The following is a 20,532-nucleotide window of genomic DNA, read 5'->3' on the forward strand; positions in this document are numbered from 1 at the left end:
GTCGTAGTGCTTTAGAAGCAGCCGTTCTGTAAAGGAAGTGCAGTTATCTTTGCAAAATAATAATAAAAGGGGAGAGGGTTTAAAAACCAAACACCTGGTAGTGTTCATCCCCAGTAGTCATTTCTGCTCAGGGTGTCAGAAACCATTACAGCCTCTGGGGAATGAGGAGTTAGCTGAGACTTCCAGGTGAAGAAATGGTGCTTGGTTAATTCGGGTTTAATTTTAGCCAGTGCTTTCATATTAGAGATGGTGACAGAGCTCCCAAATACGACTGCACAGCCGGGCTGAAACACATGACTCACCGTGTTCTCTCCATTGGGTTTTTAGAGGAGTGCTCATACTTAGTGCTCCCCACTCTTGGTTTCCCAAAAACCAATCATAGCATTACTAATCTGCCATGGAGGTCTTGCGATGAAATCCAGATCTTTAATCCCATTACTCATTGTTGTGTGGTCCTAGAATATGCTGGGGTCTGACGGGCCTTTTATGAACCATAAATAATCTGGGCTGGGCCAAATCACACCAGGGTGAGTGATCTGTACCAGATGCGATGCCATCCGCCGGTCCAAGCGTGGCTCTTGTATAATTTAGACACATATATTATTTCCCCGGCAAGAGAGTTCTGCTTCCAGGCGGTGCATCCATGACCACGGTCAGGGGAGGGCCCCAGTGTGCCGTGAAAATGTCGGCATGGACTGCCGTGGACCAGAGCCTCAGCTTGCAAGGCTGCAATTTGCTTTGCTTGAACGTCTCTTCCCAGAGAGTGTTGTAAACCATCTCAGTGAGACTTAAACTAAATGAAGCAGCCTGGCCTCCTTGCTGGAGGCCGAATTGGCAACTCTGATCCTGCTCCCCAGAAGGTTTATTGGCTGCCGATGGCTTTCACAGATGGGTCAGGATGAGTGTCCTCATGGGCTCCAGAGTAAGTCACAACTTTGACAGAATTGCCATGTTTTGGAAATTTGGATTTGATGGCTCCTCGTGTGCTTGTAAAGGTTTTGCCTTTCCATCAAATGCTCCTTCCCCTCAGAAATTCTTTTTTTTTTCATTAAAACATGTAGGCTCCCTTGGGCATTTTGGCCTATAAATAGTCACGGGGCCGCCAAAATTAATAAAATAGCATTGTTTGGAATGGCAGGTTTGTGAAGGTTCACCATACAGTGGAGGGGAATAAATAGAAATGGAGGATGGAAGATACATTGATGGAAGCCTAAAGAATGAGAAAGGAGCTTAGGGGTTAGGCAGGACGGCGTAATGTTGACCGAGGACTCAGACTCTGGATTCAGACAGCACCCAAGATACTTAGCGCTCTCTCTCTGAGGAGTGATTCCTGGCTGTATAACGGGGAGAGCGCTAGAACCTATAGGTGGTGTGGCAGGTATACGGATTTACTGAGATGACAGAAAAAGCACCCAGCACGGTGCTCGCCATGTGGCAAATGTTCAGTAAACGTTAGCCATTACTGCCGCCACTGTTGCCTTTTTATCCTTATTATTATAAGCATCGTTGCTAAAAACAAAACGGTCCACTGGAAAGGCAATATGTTTCCACCCATTTGTCTGCAAAGGGGTGTTGCTAGCAGAAAAGGTATCCTCTCGAGTTCCTGTAATGTCCACCTCCATTCCCACTCAAGGAAACTTTGCACCCTACTGATGGGATTGACAGAATAAGGGGTGCCATCCAGGGCTGCCGGATTTTGCGGAACTCAAAGCGGCCGGATGGTACAATGAAAATCATTTAGCACTAGCTGGTGCTCAGGCATGCTTAAAGAAGGTCTCCTGTTTGGGCAGCTGACAAGTCACATGCAGAAAGCTGTGGGATCCAAATTGGAATTGACGTATTTCTGGATTTCTGTGCGCGTTTCTCTTCAGTTCCAACTTTGCCTGTGAGAGGCGGTCCTCTTCTTTCTTCTTTTCAGTGCAGACACTTCGCTTTTTTTTTTTTTTTTTTCCATCTTGAGAGGCCTTTGGCTATGGGCTTCAGCTGCTGGTTGGGTCCTCAGAAGTTCCAGGGCTGAATATATCTCACCATATGGGCGTCTCCAGTGTGGAGGTGTGCCGTGAGGGGAAAGGAATAGGCCATCCTGCCCTTGTCTGGTCTCCGCTGACACAATAGGTCTCTTCCAGACTTGTGAGTGTAGTCGCACAGTTTGACAGCTGTTTCTAGCCTCTCTTCTGAACATCTTTTAAATTTATGTTAAATGGAGCTCCAGTGTGGGGGTTTGAAAGACAAATGGAGAATGATTAAAGGAGCCAGAGGAATCTCAGGAGACTCAGAATTGGAAGCTGGTCACTCTTGGTTTCTTTTGTTTTTTTAGTCAAGTTGCATTTGCAGAGAGAATTCTATTTATGTCTTGATAACAGCCCATTTCCCGTACATCTCCTGATGGTGTGTGTGGTGTTGAGAGCATTGCCTGACCACTCTGAACTTTGGTTTCCTCGTGTAAAAATAGGAAATCAATTCTCCTGAGCTCACTGGCTGTGAAATGGTGGCTGTGGTGTCCTTGCCCAATTCTTGGTCCCTACTAGGTGTTGGGACTTTATTTCTTGCTGGTACCAGTAACATTCATATTTCCCACCAAATCCAAACCTGGGAGCGGCTAGAGGTAGTAGCTTACGTGCTCATTTGATGGAGGAAACTGAAGGCCACAGAGGGAAAACACCTTACCTTAAACGGCACAGTGGTGACAAATGTTGGTGCCTAGTATAATGCTGCTTCTACACACATCAGTTCCGAGGGGTCTGAGTTGGAGTGGAGCTTTTCAGCACCCCACTGCACTGCCAGGTGCGGATTAGCAGAAATGGCCGTCTTCAGAAGCCTGAAGACATGGTCTTCTCTCCCCTCGGTTGTTTTCGAACACACGCCAGCGACAATGTTCTGTCCCTCAGACGGAATTGTGGCTTTCGTTTGGCCGAGGACTTTTCTTTTGTGTCTGAAGGCCCTTCAAAAATCATTCCCTCTTCCCTCTCTCCCTGATGGTTTTACTTAAAACATCAGCCAGGTCCTGGTGACCGTGAACTGTCACAAACTAAGAAGCTTTGGGGCTAGGCCCTGGGAAAGCGTTTGCCTCACTCATGTTCATGACTGGCACTTGCCGCTTTGCTCTTGTCCCAACCTGTCAAGATTTTTAATGAAATGTTCATGTTTTTATAATTGTGTGTGTGTGTGTGTGTGTGTGTGTGTGTGTGTGTGTGTGTTTGAATGATGCAGGAGAGAAAATGTTGGATAAGATCACACTGAGTTTCCAACAAGGTAAGCCCTCCAAAATCTCACTGCGGACTTGGTCAGTTGAGTTTGGAGACTTGGTTTTCTTTTTTCTTGGTCCTGTTGTTTGAGCAGCTCTTTGTTCCGAGTCTGAAGCCTGGGGCTTGCTCATTTTGTTATTTCCCTGGGGACAAGGCAGAGGGAGAAAGAAGCAAGGAAAGGGGGGGGGAGGCTAGATGGAAGGGTTAGGAGGAGGGGAGGAGGGAAGCAGCCAGAATGCAGAAGCAGCTGAGAGAATATCAGAGCGGTCTCCAATCCACCATAAAAGTGTAAAGCTGAAGGTTCCCCGTGGGTGAAGTTGCAACTCAAAGGCAGGAGCCTCTGTTCTCCTTCAGCTAGAAATTCCTCTCCCCATCTGTCCTATAGAATTCATAGTGCAGCCATTTTAAATCCTCAAGCCCTACTGGTGGCTAAACACAGCATGTGTTTTCCACCAAAGCACCACGGACCATTTTGAAAAATGCATTATTTAAAAAGAGCACGTTTTCAGGTACAACATGAACCTGCCTTTCCATGGCGGGTATAGATGGTAAACTGCCAGCACATGTGTGGCTGTAAAGTCTGTCAAAATCAAGTTGGTTGAGACTTGATTGATTGAGACTTTTATGAGGAGATATGACCCTGGAGGGGGCACAGAATCCGGAAACATCACTAGTTGGAAGTGGGGGCCTCAAGGAAGTCAGGGCTGGCCTCGTGTGGGAAAGTGTTACCAGAGTCGTGCTCACTCAGAACAGCAGAGTGAACCCGTAGGAGGAAAGAAAAATAGCGATTTCTGGTATCCCCCTTCTTGCTGGTCCTAGATTTGAGCTCCTGTATGTAAAGCATCCCGAGGCACCAGAGGGATCACAGGCATCATTTACTCCTTGGAATATGGCACAGGGTTGGAGCCCAGCTTGGTACCTTTGACAGTATGGCACTCTCTGTGCCTTATGATGGATGTCTGACTTGAGTAGCCTCCATATCGCTCACTCCAGGAGCGTCCCTGGCCCCAGAGTGCCCACCCCTTCTGGGCTTCGTAAAATCAAACCTTACAAATGTGATCCGGCCCCATCCAGGGTTAAAAGTAACTAGGACAGGAATTCTTAGCATTTCATTTCAACTGGGCAGGATGCCATTTTTCCAACTCTTTTCTTGGCATCCATTCATCACTTGCGAGTCCTCAGAGATGCTTGTTCAGGAAAGTTCCAGAACTCAGCTGAGAAACAACCATACTTTCTGTGGTCACAGGGTCAGATAGGTTTTCAGAGTAGCCGTTAGTGTACGTGTAAGAATGTTTTGGGTGTCTGTGTATCTGTCTCTAGTCTGTGTGTTAGCGTTTATGTGAATATGTAGAAAAAGCAATAACTGTCATAGATAGAGCACCTACTGTGGACTAGCTGACATATAAGATGCTTTACATACTTTGCCTTATTAATTCTTGCAGCAATTATGCAGCTAGATATTATTAGCTCTGTTTCCTAGAAAAGAAACCAAGACTCCTAGAAGTTAAGTAACTTGCCCAAGGTTACACAGACAGTAAAGAGTAAAATTGGGAATCAAACCCAAGATAATCATCGTCCAAAGCCTAAGTAACGTCCATTATTTTGGGACCTGCTTACACTTCCTGCCATAATATACGCTGCACGTGTTTTTTCTTTGTCTTCTAGATCACTTCTGTGGATCCCTCATTTGAGGAACATTTCATTATTTAGCTCTCAAATTAAAATCCTTTCAGTTAATCTTGTGATAAGATGAGAAGCAACCATGAAGAGACTAAAACAGAACACCGTTTTGAATGTGGCTTTTAGAATAGAAGGGAGGTTGGTTGGAAAGTCAGTTAAGACACACTGAGATGAGGCGTAAAAGCTAAAGGCCAGTGGAAGCAGCCCTTTGTTGGACCAGAGGCAGCGTGGGAAATTCTGCTGTGCTGAAATTGTAGGCAAACATGGGCAAACCCAGTTGGAGTGTAGACAGGGGCCAACCTTGTTAGCTTTTGATCCCCAGTTGCAGGTACATCAGGTTCTAACTAGAATATATGTGTTTCCCTTTCTGAGCTTCCGTTCTTTCATCCCTAAAAGGGAGGTCCTGAATCAAATAATCTATAAGTTCTCTTCCAGCACTGACCTTGATGAGTGTGAACTTTCCGAATGAAACTCCACCTCGTCGGTGGAGGCATGTGATTTGCACCGTCGGTTGCTCTGGCACAGAGAACTTGAAGGTCAGGTTTTATATCGGGACCTGACCCTCTGGACTGTGGATATGTGCTGCAAGATGAGAAGCAGCGGCCCTCCAGAGAGTGACCTGGAGCTTCCTGGAGGCACATCTGACCTTTGGAGGCCTCACGCTAGTGAAGCGGGTCCGCATGATCCTGCCCTGTGTTGGGGCTGCTCATTCACTCCTAGAAGTCCTCCAGGGCTGTCACCTATGCAGGCATCCTGCAGAGTGCCAGACAGTGAGGTTGCTCTGGCTGAATGTGTATGCATCTTGGGGCGTTGCTAAAATTCAGACTCAGCATTGTTTTCCCTAAAGGATTTTCTTTTCATTTTAAATTTATTTATTTAATCAATTACCTACTTAATTACTTAATTAAACCTGCATGCGAGCATGTAGAATCCCCAGCAGGCTCTGTGTTGTCAGCGCAGAGCCCGATGCGGGGCTCGATCTCACAAACTGTGAGATCGTGACCTGAGCTGAAATCGAGAGTCAGATGTTTAACCGGCTGAGCCACCCAGGCGCTCCCAGAGTCAGGATTTTTAAGTTGTTGTCTTTTAATGTTCTTTGATTTTTGAGAGACAGAGACAGCATGAGCAGGGGTGGGCAGAGAGAGAGAGAGAGGGAGACGGAGACACAGAATCCAAAGCAGGCTCCAGGCTCTGAGCTGTCAGCACAGAGCCCGATGCGAGGCTCGAACTCACGAGCCGCGAGATCATGACCTGAGCTGAAGTCGGACGCTCAACCTACTGGCACCCCCCAGAGTCAGGATTTTTAACACGGTTCCTGGTGATGCCAATGGTGCGCCTTCTTAGCCATTTTTATAACAGAGTGTTCCACAGGAAAGAAAATTGATCCCAATTCAGAAATCCTGGGTTCTTTCTAAATTTGTTTTTAATGTTTGTTTTTGAGAGAGAGAAGGAGAGCATGAGTGGGGGAGGGGCACAGAGGGAGGGAGACGCAAGAATCTGAAGCAGGCTCCAGGCGTTGAGCTGTCAGCACAGAGCCCGACACGGGGCTCAAACCCATGAGCCATGAGATCATGACCTGAGCCGAAGTCAGGCACTTGACCAACCGAGCCACCCGGGCACCCCCAGAAATCCCAGGTTCTAATCCTAATTATATCATTCCTTATTTGAGTACACCTCAAAGAAATCACTTAGCTCCTGCAGAGATTCTCCTACAGAGTCATAAAAATAATTAATAACATTTCATGACTACTTACTGTGTGCCAAGCATTGTGCCCACAATTGTATGTGCTGTATCTTATTTAATACTCATGATAATACTCTGTTATCATCTGTATTCTACAGAAGCTAAGCACAGAGAGGTCACATAACTTGTCCAAGGTCCACGGCTAGTAGATGGTTAAGCTGGGATTTGCATTTATACCATCTGACTCTGGAACTTTGGCAACTTGTAGGGATGTGAAAGATATTGGAACTTACTTGTGTGTGCATGCGTGTGTGTGTGTGTGTGTGTGTGTACACAAACATACCATAGAAACAAATACACTTAATTATTAAATACATTAAATGTGTTTATTAAATTTATTAGATGTATTTATTTCTCTGGTATGCCCATTTAAATAGTCAGGGCACCTGAAATTATAAGAAGTCAGTGAGGTGTTTTCCAGATGAGGTTGTATTTGTCTTAAGTAAAACAAATGTTCCAGTTTATATGAATTAAAGTCAAATGCTTTGTGAAGTTTTGAAAAGCATATGTGTTTGCACTGTTGTCTTGGGTAGTTCAACTAGCCCCCTCTTATTACCTAAGAGGGATATTCAGAGAGATCAAGGTTCTGGTTTCCTGAGGTTTTGGTTTTTTGGAATTAAATCCAAGTTGGTGTTCAGTCTTATTTTTGGACAATATACCCAATTGCCTTTCTGCCTTAATAGGAAGAGCAGGGTTCCCCATTTGAGGGTTCCTTGTGATTTAAGACATGGCAGGCGTGCAAACTATGATCCTGAACATGAATTCCAGGGAATTTGTTCTTTCAGTGGAAGTCATAAGAGATTGATTGTGAGCTTTCTCTGGCTATGATATCTGTCACCTCACTGGACACCAGGCTTTGATCTGGCAGGATAAGCAGACGTCTGCTTTCTTCCCTCACTCCTCCTTGTTATTCCCCCCAGAAGCTTCTATTTGATGGATAGAGGAAATCTTCTTCAGTGGGGAAAGTTATTTGAATGTGTTTTCATGTTTGAACTCCATTCTCAGAAGCATCCTGACCGTAGAATTCGTGTGGCAAATCCCTGGTACGTGTATCACCAGGCCCGGCTCCCTGTGCATTACAGACCCCACTGATGAAATACTACGCTCTCCCTGTCACCCCCCAGCAAAACCTCAGAGTCTTTCTCAACACAGCACACCAGGCAGCCTGGGCCCATCCCTTGGAGTTGGCCCAAGAGATTTAACCTACCCTCAACGTCTACCCTATTGGAAGTTTGTATTAGTTGAATTGTCTGTGAATTGAAGCTTTAACAGGGTTTTTTTCTTGTTTCCCTGGGATACATGCATCCTGTTGTTCTGATTAATTTGGTGAGGCTTCTTCAGGTTCCTGTCACTTCCCATCGCCCGCGGTGTGCGGTCTTTATCCAGCTTTCCTGCTGTGATGCTCCCGGGGGAAGACCCACTTAACAATGAACTGTTTTCCATAGACGTCCACTGGACAGTTGAGCCACTGTGGTCAGTGCATCTGGAATGGCTGCTTTTGGCCCAGCCACTGCCCGGCCCTGCGTTCCAGCCCTTCCCTGATAGCTTATCCGTCACGGTTCAGGAGTTCAATTACGGTTGAAGTCTACTCCTTGCATTTGAGTTTATCGTCTCACAAGTCGCCTGGAAAGCCTGTCTGGCCTCGATGCTTGCCACCAACTGGAACAGTGAGCCCCCACCCGCCCCTCATGCTTCCTGTGGCGCTTGGGCCCCTCTGAAACACCTGCCTCATTAGGAAGTGGTGTGAAAATGCAAAGCATTCACATATTCCTCTCCTGGTGAAGGAGCTCAGGTTCCTGCTCGAATGGCTTCTGAAAGGAGAAGAGGTGGAAAGCAGCTTAAGTGCTGGGCTTGACTGATCAGACTAGCTTCAACCTGCCTTACCTGCACTTTGTCGTCTCATTTCAGGGGCCTGACCTGCTGCCTAAACACCACCACGGTCTGCCCTTGCAGGCTTAAACGTTGTTTTAAATGCTGCACCATTGACTTGCTAAGGTTCAGCTTCCTGAGTGGTAACTATGATATCATTTGCTCTTTTTTTTTTTTTCTTTTTTTTTTTTAAAGGGAGTGAGAAGTAGAACATCTGCAAGATACAAGGCACTGTCTCTGGCCCTATGGGGAATATCAGAGAAGTTCTTTTACGCTTGACCAGGTGTTTTTAACTTGGAATCCATGAGCACCAAAGGACCAGCAAAGATTAATGAACTTTTTGAAATTAAATGCAGAAATTTCTGTGAACACGTCTATGTTTTTTTTTTAAGGGACAGGATCTCCACTTTCATCAGATTCCTAATGACAAAGTAACCCCAAAGATTAACTGGATGGTAGATGGTAGATGGTTGTAACCTCATCCAGGAAGATCTCTAAAGGTTACTGTGGGACTGAAAAAAACTATATCCTCCCACTCTGTGTGAAAGCACAACGCTTCTCTGCGTGACTGCCCAGGAGCTAATGTTAAACTCTGTGCAACCAGGAGAATTACCTGGTTCTCTTTCCTTCTGCAGATGGGTGAATTGAGGTCTGCTGTCGTAGGTCCCAAGGCCAAGGCGGTATTTGTTTCCTAGGTGTTGCAGAGACCTTTGTGTGTTCGTTTGACAGTTGAACAATTTTTTGAATATTTGCTTTGGGTTCAGTCAGAGGTTTTCAGTCTTTCAGTATATCCAAGGTGTCCTTCCAAACACTAGACATTCTGCAACACACTTCACAGAATTACATTACACTCTAGCTATGGTACGGTTCTCATTCATTCTTGACAATAAATATACTCTTCTCCACCTTTGCCTTCCTCTTTGAATACTTTCATTTAATCCAGGAAAAAGGCAGTCTGTCTTTGGTATGGTTTTGATGATCTCCTACCGATCATGAGTGTAGCAGACTCACAGTCTACACCTATGGCATCCTTGTAACAATATACATTTTCAGTTATTGCAAAAAAATAAGTGTAAAGAAAAGAAAACTTTACACAGCGATCACATCTGGTTTGCATGCCCGTGAAGGGTTCAGAGCCTTCTGGTTGAGAGCTGCCAAGCTAGATTCTGGGCTGGGCATTAGGGATTCAAAATTTTAAAGAACTGTACCTATCGACTGCTTACTGTTCTTGACACAAGATAAGCTCCTTGACTTTGTGGAAGTCACATTAGAGTAGGAAAAGTATCATGAACACATGGACACATAAGACAGTTTATGATAGCGACAAATGTTAAAAAAAAAAATTGAAGGATAATAGAACAGTCAGTGAATGAGAAGGGGAAGAGGGCTTTTCTTCTGTAGGGTCCTTGTCAGAGGTGACTTTGAGTGACGTGACTGGTAAAGAGTAGGCCAGCTCATTAAGAGCTGAGGGAACGATGTTCCAGGCAGAGGAATAGCCACCACAAAGATCCTAAGAGAAGGATGGTCTTGGCAAGTTCAGAAGACACATTAAAGGTCAACGTGGCTGAAACACAGTAGACAATATGGAGAGTAGGACAAAGTGAAGTTGGAGAGATAGGAAGGGGGCAGATTATACTGGATCTTATGGGCCAGGATTCTCATTGCATTGGGAAGCCAGCAGTTGAAGCAGGAGAGCTGAGTGTTCTCTCCCTCGTTTTAAAAACAAACAGCTGGTAGAAAATAGATTCTAGAAGGTAGGGCTGGAAGCAGGGAATTAGAAGTAAGCTGTTACAATAGCCCAGGAAGGAGGTCCTGGTGAATTGGCAGGAGAGTAAAGGCTAGAATAGTGACAAGAGCTAGTGAAGAGATGACTGAGACTCAACCCATCCACCAAGGAAGTCCACAGTCTGGACCGTTGTTCATGGTAACAACTAGGCCAAAAGTGTGTGGGCGTGGCTATTTCCTGTAGACTTGGGGGTACGTCGAGGGGGCATACATCCTTCACCCATCACCTTGTTAAAATCTGAATACAACCAATTCTTAAGTATTTTCCAACCCTTACTCCTGTAGACCATGTGAATTCAATTCATCAAGGGCTTCTTTCCAATAAAATATGAAACTAGGAAATGTTATTTTCTTTCTGTGGACTTCCCTCAGTCCTCTTGCTGCTGCAGAATGAGGAAACTAGTTGTGGCTCCGAACAAAACCACAAAAACCGTTCCATAGATCCAGCTTCCATAGAAGGAAAGTCAGCATCTTGCCATTTTTGCCTCGCCCCCCTGTGGGAAACCCTGAGAAATTAGTTTTGTTTTGTTTTTTCCCCTGGCCTTGACTGAAGCCAGGTCTCTCCTGAAAATAAAGTCTTTCCCTATTGTGTCTAACTCAATCTGAATCGCGGGGCTTTACTTCCAGCATCGGTATTTGGTAAACACCCAATTTCTTGATGTTCTTGTTTCCCAAATCTGCTGGGGTTGTCTTGAGCCTTTGGCCCCATTCACTGAGGAACATGGATTTCTGGGAAGTTTCTGCCTCAAGCCCTTCAGCACGGATATTAAAGGGCCCCTGTCAAGTTTTGAAGGGTGTGACCATTGCCAGAATCCCCACAAGCCAAGCCCCTGAGGGATGCTGTTGCCAGCTGGCCCATAGCCATACCAGAAATGGCTGGATTTCAGTGGTTCTCTGTGTATGCAGCTGGCTGAGTTCCCCTGGATGAAAGGCAGCCTAATATAAACTGAAAATGTTATTAATAAGCAGCCACTTAAGAATTTCCTATGACTTGCCAGTGATTTGGGGGCCTCTATGTGAACAGGGAGAAAAGCACAACTTGTTTTACATGGATTAGGGAACCAGTGCAGTCAGTCTGAAAGGGCATCAAAAAGGCATTCAGGTGTTTGGTGAAGGGCTCTGGAGTCCAACGGATCTACGTTTGCATTTCCATTTTCATCATCTCCTGGCTGTGGAAGCGTGAGTAAGTTTCAGGTACTCTCTGAGCCTTGGTTTTCCCATCTGTAAAATGAGGATAATAATAATTTCCATCTCATACTGTGCTTTGAGGATTGAATAAGGAATATATGGAAGGTGCTTAGCATAGAGCCCAGCATACAATCAGAAAGTACTTTCTTAAATAGAAAAGTTGGGGATGGGGCGCCTGGGTGGCGCAGTCGGTTAAGCGTCCGACTTCAGCCAGGTCACGATCTCGCGGTCCGTGAGTTCGAGCCCCGCGTCAGGCTCTGGGCTGATGGCTCGGAGCCTGGAGCCTGTTTCCGATTCTGTGTCTCCCTCTCTCTCTGCCCCTCCCCCGTTCATGCTCTGTCTCTCTCTGTCCCAAAAATAAATAAAAAACGTTGAAAAAAAAATTAAAAAAAAAAAAAAAAGAAAAGTTGGGGAAATCATACCCTAGAAATGGAACCAAATGGACTCTTGTTCCCCTGGCTCAGGAAAAAAATTATTTGGGGTTCTAGACACCCCAACACTTAGCAGTAACACCCATAGTACATGGCTTCTCTGAGCTTCTCTTTTTTTATATAAAAGGGCAATAATAGCCCATGCTATTCTGACTAACGTTGTAGAGGTTCAGAAAGGTAATTTAAAGAGTCACCTAAATTGAAAATGCATGGTAAGCTCTAAAGTGCTTGATTAGTCCCTGGGGTCAATAATTTCACCTATAACCTGTTCTACCTCAATGTATCCTGGTAAGAAAAGAAAGTCACTTGCATGACCTTGAAATATTAAAAGCATGCTAAAGATAAGTAATCCTTTGGTGAGGACAGTAATCAAGTTACCTTGCTCAGTCCAGCAGAGCTTTAGGTATATAGTAGGTGTTTAATAAAGACTTGTAGAGATGACTTGTTTGCTCCCCGTCCGGTTTCCATTGATCTCTCTTCTGTCCTCACTGGAATACATGAGTAGGGTCTAGATCGACTTCCAGGGAACAGGGACCATGACTACTTTATTTTAAATCCCTCTGCATAGCATAGGGTGTGATATACTGGCACATACATAGTCAGGCTTCACGATACAAAGTGTGCTGTATGTATTCATTTTTTAATCCCACCGGCAAGTTTGAACCCAAGTCATTGTGCCTCCAGATTCTAAGGTCTTAAGCCATTGCACCACGCACTGACTTTAAGTACTTCGGCAATGTTTCATTCTCAGATCTTGTCTTCCTGAGATCAGCCAACTTCTTCTACAGGGGAGGTAGAAACTAAACAAGTACTTCAGCAGATAGCCTGGAAGGGGAAGACACACAAAGAGATATTTTCTGGAGCCTTCCAGTCCTTGCCATGAAGTCTGAAGGTGCGTGTGAGAATTCATTTGCAGTGATTTCCTCACAAACTCTTCTCCTGAAGGACTCACTGGGAAAGGAAATTCTCTTGGAACTTGCTCTCCTAAATGACCAATGAAGCAAAACATACGTGTCATAAAACCACAGTTAGCATGTGGACAAAGTGAAGCCGAAGAATTTTTTCCAGAAAGAGTAACTGTTCCGTCTACCTTGGTTTATTCTTTGCAGGGTAGCGAGTCTGACAGGCAGATAAGGAAATCAGAGCTGCTCGAGATACCCATAGCCTTTCCTGGGGATGCAGTGATGTGCAGGTAGCACTGTTGCCATGGAGACACCATCCATGGCCAAGCTTTCTCCTCTGAGGGCTCACTGTGTGTACTCATTATGATGTTGAATTAGCTAGCTGTGTGTTTGCTGGGCAGATTCCTCACCGGCCAGGGAACATTTTTACAATGAAGTTAAAACGCCTTCCCAAGGATTGTGCGCGTAATTCTCTAGCTGCCCTGTTGCGGCCACCTCTGAGTCCTCTCCATACCTCGATGACACCTTGTTCTCTCCCACCTCCATGCCTTTTATTCACCTGTCAGGACTATTCCTTCCTTCTGTCTTTGCTTAGCAACCTCCTAGTCGGCAACCTTTAAATCCAGCTTCTTCAAGGAAGCCCTCCCTGACCTCTCGGTAACTAGGAGCTTTCTGTCGCACGGTGCCTGGCACGTGGTAGGTTTTCTGTTAATAACTGACCTACAGCAAAGTCACAGACAGTGACTTTCTAGTTGGTTTGTTTTGAAACTTACTATTTTGAAAAACTGCCGTGTTGCGTAGTTGTTAAAAGATAGTACAGTGAACTTCCGTACATTCTTCTAGATGTCTCTGTTAACATTTTGCCACATTTGCTACTTTCTCTCTCTTTCCCCAACATGTGCATATGTATAGTATGAATATTTTTGCTTAACCATGTGAAAATAAATTACAAATGTCATCCTTTACCTCATCATATTTCAGCCTGTACCTCCTGGAAACAAGGACATTCTCCTCACTATCCCCGCAAAGAACTCTGCACTTTGATGCATACAGTTCAGCTCTTTGTGAGCATATCTTTGTGTCCCAGTCAAAGGGACTCTTGTGGGTGGTTTTTGTTTTCGTTTGTTGGCTTGCTTTAATCCCTCACAACACCTATCGGGATGTATAGTATGTAGATGTTCAGGGAATTATTGTTTAATAAATGAAGCTGCCTGCAGCAGACGTTTTTGGTGTCTCCTTGTCCCCCCTTGGCACTCACCAGCCCGGTTTACTGTGACCCATGGTTCCCGCTGTAGCAAGAACCGCAGCCTTCCTGTCTGGCCTGTGGGTGAGCCAAAGGGCCCCAGGAGGGGTCCTTACCCAATGACTGTTGGTAATTGGTGGATAAGCACCTCTGCCTCTTGGACTCTCCCGTGGAACATTTCCAAGGAAGGCTTTAAACTATCTTCCCTAGCTCCTCAACCGAAATGAGTCGCACTTGTCCAAAGCCGCAGCTGCTTGTGACCTCACCTTACTTTGGCATGTTTCCCTTCGCCAATTCCCTTTCCCATTTTCCTGTTAGGACTTTCCTGGGGATCGTCCCCCCATAATTGTTTATGCTCAGATACCTCCTGAGAATCTGATTCTGGGGAAAGCCGATCTCAGACATTGTCCCTCAGTTACTGAGACATCATACCCCTAAACCAAAGTACGGTAAGACATGTTCACAATAAGTTTTTCTACGGCCATCCAAAGGGCTTATTTTTAAAAGGGAATGGCTCAGGGGCACCTAGGTGGCTCAGTCGGTTAAGCATCTGACTTCAGCTCAGGTCATGAAGTCACAGTTCTTGGGTTCAAGCCCCGCGTCAGGCTCTGTGGTGACAGCTCAGATCCTGGGACCTGCCTCGGATTCTGTCTCCCTCTCTGTCTGCCCCTCCCCCTCCCCTCCCCCTCTCCCCCCCCCTCTCTGTCTCTCACTCTCAAAAAATAAATAAAACATTAAAAATTTTTTAAAAATAAATAAATAAAAGGGAATGTGTCAGAAATTACAAGATTAATTCAGAGGAGAGTGCTCCATATATTTGCTCGTGGAAATATGAATTGACATATTACAAGAGGAAGTCGCTGCGGCTGAAAATTGCCCTCTACCAAGTCCGGCAGTGCCTGGCAGAGAGCAGCTCCTCTTGGTGCAGATGGCCAGAGCCGCTGGAGCCCGGGCAGAGGGCAGGGCGTTGGAGGGAGCCAGGCGGCATGGCCTTGGCTCTGAGCACATACCAGCCTCGTACCCAGCTGGCCCTGTCACAGTCTCGCCCTGTAGCTTCCGTGTTTATTAGGAAACCATTCTTCCTTTCTCACAGAGCTAGAAATCTTGCTTCCAGACACGGCGAGTGTCAGGGTTCGTGCCTGGGTCCTTCGTTCAGCCTGAGTGTTCGCCAGAACAGGGGGAAAGCAAAGCATCGTGGCTCCGGGGACAGAGTTAAGGAGCCAGTCAGGCTACGCTAGTGTCTGGCTATGGAGGCAGGAAGACACAGGGATTTCCAGGGGGAGGGAATGAGGGCGAACAGAGGGACTTGACTGCACCCACTTAGGTGGTGCCATCCTTTGAATTTCACATCTGTGCCTGAGCTCTGAGACCGGCAGCCGCTCATCCGGTTCGGTCGCTGTCACGGCTGCAGACAGCAATGGGGGAAGGAGGGCTTCTTGAGCACCCTCACCCTCATCATGGCCTTTGTGCTTGCTTTTCTCCGCCTGCAGAACTCTCCCCCTGGGTTCTCTCGCAGCTGCCTCACATTCTGTCTTCTGAGCCCCGCTCAGACGTCCTGACCCATCCTCAACCCCTCTCTTCCTCACGTCCCTGTTTGTTTCCATCGTGACGCTTACCGCAATCTACACGTGGCGGGTTTACCTCTTTGTTCACCTGCCTGTTGTCTGTCTGCCTCCCTGGACCCTAAGCTCCGTGAGGTTAAAGCTATTACACGTCTTCAAAGCTGCTCTGTGCCCAGTATCTTCGTACTGTGCCCTGCGTACTGCAGACCTCATTCTGGTCTGCTTGCCTGGTGGGAAGGTTGGATGGACGGACTGATATGGATGTATGAACGGACAGATGGCGGGCAGGATGTGTGGGGAAAAAAAGAAGGAAGATTTCGCCATGCTGCCTACAACGAGGTGCTAGAAAGATCACTCTTCTTGGAGTCAGATGACTTAGGTTCTAATCTGTCCAACTTCAGTGAAGTCATGGGTGAGTTTACAGCCTGGATTTTTGGTTCTGGTCAGTGGATTAAAAGGCTAACTCGACAAGACTGCTGAGAATGAGCAAACGAGATAAACGATACAAAAATGATACGAGAGGTGCCTCGGTGGCTCTGTCGGTTGAGTGACCAACTTCAGCTCCCATCATGATCTCACGGTTCCTGGGTTTGAGCCCCACGTCAGGCTCTGTGCTGACAGCACAGACCTGCTTGGGATTCTCTCTCCCTCTCTCTCTCTGCCCCTCCCCTGCCCTCATGCACACATGTACACTTTGTCCCTCTCAAAAATAAATAAACATGAAATTTTTTTTTTAAATAATACGAACATTTTACATCCTCTGTAAATGTGAGCAATGATACTCGTGGTGGAAATGCAGCCACCGTGTGTGTTCACCCTTTCCTGGCATCCTCCGGTCGCAAAGCACATGTCAGAGTGGAGAGGCAGGAGCCCAGCCCCTGGCGGTCAGAACTGTCCTTTGGGGGTAGTTTACCTCCTGGAATATCCTCACTTCCTCAGGCCATCCACCACGTACGGATCTCTTGCCTGCCTTCATTTCTGCCATTCTGACCCTCCACGTGTGTTTCCTGAAGGATGGAGAAGGTGGGAACAGAAACCCCACGTGCGGGTTATACCATTGTGTGGCCGCTGCAGGGCAATAGCTGGCGTTCTGTGTCACAGCTCAGCTTTGACAGTCTGCTTTACTCGCAACAGGAATAGCTCAACCGTACCTTCGGGCAGGCAGACCCCACCTGCGGTTCTTACTGAGTTACTTGAAGCACAGCATGGCAGCGCCTTTTCTGCTGATACCCACTGTCTCTTTACTGGTCGACTTCGGGAGAGTAAAAGCTCTCTTCTCCCGACATGCTTCCTTACGTGTTCCAAGAGAGGCGTCCCCACGGGACAGTGAACTCAGAACAACGTTCACCTCGTTTTAGGCTCGTGCTTTGCATGCGTGTGAGAAGCTGATGCTGTCATGGGAAACTTGAAGAAACTGGGCAGCCGAGCAGACTGAGAAAGTCGAGCTCCTGCCCAGCTCCTCCTGAGTCCATCCTGCCCAGGGTGGGTCCTCCAGGTGGTTTTGAAGCGATGGAAGTTGCCGCAGCATTGAGAGTATGTGACTGATGTACAAAGACTCAATTCAGAGCCAAGGCTTAGTGGTTTTAAATTACCCATGCCCCATCTCTCCCCACTTGCACAGAAAATTGAAAGTCGATAGCTGTTGAAATCTGGTTTTCAGATGTTTTTTATCTGACGGACCTAACTTAACTCTGTGATGCCCATAAATACATATGCAGTTCCCACATTGCTGGCATCTTCCATGCTACGTAAATAAGTTCTCTAATCCTGTTACAGGGCACCGCTCAGAACAAACCCACTTATCTGGATTGAATAATGCTCTTCTGTTTGCTGAGAGGATTGTGTGTACGTGTGTGGGTGTTCTGGCTCATGCCTTGTCATTCCAGGCCAGTCTTGTCTCTTGGTACTTGCTGATGGCGGACACAGAGAATAAAATCTGGTCTCCAGTTTCTTAACACGAAAGAAAAAGACGACCAACAGCTGTTTCTGTTTAACAGTGATTATCCCTGGGATTGTGAGTGTTTTGAAATATTTTTCTTCTTGCTTATCTGCAATTCCTGATTCTTCTCTATATCAACTGTGTGTTACTTTTTTTTTTTTTTAAGGATAAGGAAGCAGTGACTTTATAATAAGGAGAAAAAGGGTTCCCCTTTTCCTTCCTCTTATTAAGAATAAAAAGAGTTGTTTTTTTTTGTTTTGTTTTGTTTTTGGTTTTTTTTTGTCTACAATGAGCTGGAGTCATGGGAGAATAGATACAGCGAGGACACATTCGTTCTGTAGCAAAAAGCTATGGAAGACTTTGGGTTATTTTATCCCTTTTGTCTTTAACAAAAGTGTATTCCCCCACACCTGATCTCGGCTGCCTGAGGCATTGCCACATTACCACATATCCAGTGTTGGGTGTTCCTCATCAGTCATTTACCGTGTGTTGGGGCTTTGTTGCCCTTTAAGCAGTCTGCCCTTGGATCCTTTGCGTGAAAATGACCTGGACCTGATATGGCCACGAACTTGGGACCCATATGGGACAGATGGTGGGGCTGAAGTGAAACACCCCTCTGGTGGCTCATGTCCAGCACCCTTTTACACGCAAGCCCCCCCGGGTGCCCAGCTGAGTGCCAGGTGGGCTCAGTGATGTCAGAGTCTAAGACACGGCAGTCGGGAGGGGTCAGCATAGGTTCCCTGGAGCAGTTTTAAAAATGGACGTTGCCCAGGGCTCCTGAGACCTGTTTTACCAGGATGTTGGTAAAACACACACCCTGACGCTGGTGTTCCCTTCTGCCTGGAGGCCAGCGACAGAGAGTGTCCTCCAAGCGTGCATCTGGGATGCTGGCAGAATTGCTCTCCTGGGCTCTGGTCTCAGATCTCTCAGATCTGGGTCTCTGGGTGACCCCACTCCTCTGTAAGCATCTCCGTGTCATGTCTTGGCAACCGGATTTACAGTTTCCCATGAGTAGAACAATTATTGATAGAGTTTCACGATTAGGAATCGTTTGTCTTTTGAAAGCCGTGAGGAGCTTGGTTTTTTTGTTTTTGTTTTTGTTTTTTGTCTTTCCATCATCTATTAAAATATTGAGCAGCTCATTCACGTCTTGCTAAGTGCTGGGAATGACTTTGAGCCATCAAGGGATGTATGCTGGTTTCCAAACTTGTGTCCTTGGACCCTTGGGACCTTAGGACCAAAATGCCTGGAGTGTGGAAAGCAGGTTGAGCTTGAGAGAGGTCTGCCTCCTTCCCTCACATCACCTTGGGCAACTCTGTTTTCACATATGAGTTCTTCCGTGAAAATTATTTTCCTCTCATTAAAAAAAAGGGAGGGGGAGGGGGAAGGAGAGAAAGATTTTTTTTTTTTTTTAAAGGACTTAATGATGTTTACAGTGACATCGGAATCTAGAATCCTGCCATTTAGGACGTGAACTTGTCAGAATCACATTCTAAAGGAGGATCCCTTTTTGCCTTCATCTTATCACCTCTCACACAAAGCAAGACATTGTGGTTCCAGGGTTCAGTGTTGTAAATAACCTGTCAACATTTCCAAGATGAGACATCCACTCCCCCCCCCCCCCCAACACGCACACACACCCAGGCCATTTATAATGAATCCTTCCACGGCACCACCGCATGGTATGTAAGTTAATTAGCATAAATTAGTTACTCTTCAAATGCTGTGGTCATGGGCACAGATGACAAGAATACTCTGAGATAGTTAAAAAGAGAGCCTCCACCTGGCCACCAGTATTGTGTGCAAGAGCAGATCATGGCTCCTGAATGTGGAGGCAAATGCATTAATGGCTGCAACTTTTGGGTAGGGGGTTGCAGGGGATTTTGCTGGGCAGAGGGAGGGAAGGAAGGGGAATGCGGGATCACTGCTCCCGGGATCCTGCCTTCTTCCTTGGAAACCTGTCATTCACAAACCCAATTATGTGCAGGTAGAATGTCAGCTCTGACAGAATGAAACCAATGTGTGCTTTATATGGTTGGTCTTTTTATTTTTTTTTTTAATGAAATCCTGCTATACTAGCAGGTTCTATTTTCATAAATGTCTTTTTTTTTTTTTTAAGTCGAATCATTTATTTCCCCCACACACTCCTGAAAAGCTTTAATCAGTGTGTCGAAAGAGAGAGCTGTTGGGTGTTGCTGTGTACATTTTGCCAAGAGGGAGAGAGAGACCTGAGGATCAAGAGAAATCCTCGTGGCCTATCTCTGACCCTCCGCTCCTGTCTGAGCATCTGAGCCTTGGATTCCCTATTTGTAAACAGGGGTTATTCAATTAGTCTTTCCAAAGGCTGTCATGGCATCCCTCAAAGACGGAAAATTCTTTGCAAATAAAAATGCCTTGCCACAGGAGTGCCTGTTAATTATAAATGAGAAGTAGAAGGGAGGCAGCTAGCAGGGAAAATACATGAGATCCTCATGGTTTCTGTTTACCATTTTTGTTTTCCTTCCTCTTTGATTTTGCTTTTTCTGAATGTGTTTGTTATTCGAGGGCACAAAGGTACTTGTGGTTGGGATCAGGCATGGCTTCTATAGTTAATTGTTTGGGTTCAGGGGTCACATAGATCCTACTCTGAGTCTCTGTTCTGCTCACCATTTAGAGTTTACTTTGAACATATTGCTTGATCTCTCTGGGCCTTTGTTTTCTTCTCTAGAAAGTGGGGATGATAATTTCTTTGTTGGAGGAATGGCGTGTTAATCTGGATTTCTGGGTGTAAGGTATAAGTTAGGCAAATGCTGTGCATTCTGCACATGTATGCACCTTCCCTAATTCTGATCACCTTCATGCTGCTTCACCTTTCCCATAGCGCTTAGCATCGCACATGATAGGGGCTTGGATAGTTGTTGACTAAATAGACCTTTAGCCCTCTGCCCTCACTCTGTTCTGTTGA

General features: G+C 46.0%; 1 protein-coding gene across 4 annotated transcripts in view; it reads left to right on the forward strand.

Moving 5' to 3' along the window:
* The window catches only part of PRICKLE2 (prickle planar cell polarity protein 2), a 322,338-nt gene that overhangs the window by 208,611 nt on the left and 93,195 nt on the right, over positions 1-20,532 (forward strand). The window lies entirely within an intron of this gene.

The sequence above is a fragment of the Neofelis nebulosa genome, chromosome 4 (genome assembly GCF_028018385.1).
Source record: "Neofelis nebulosa isolate mNeoNeb1 chromosome 4, mNeoNeb1.pri, whole genome shotgun sequence".
NCBI lineage: Eukaryota > Metazoa > Chordata > Mammalia > Carnivora > Felidae > Neofelis > Neofelis nebulosa.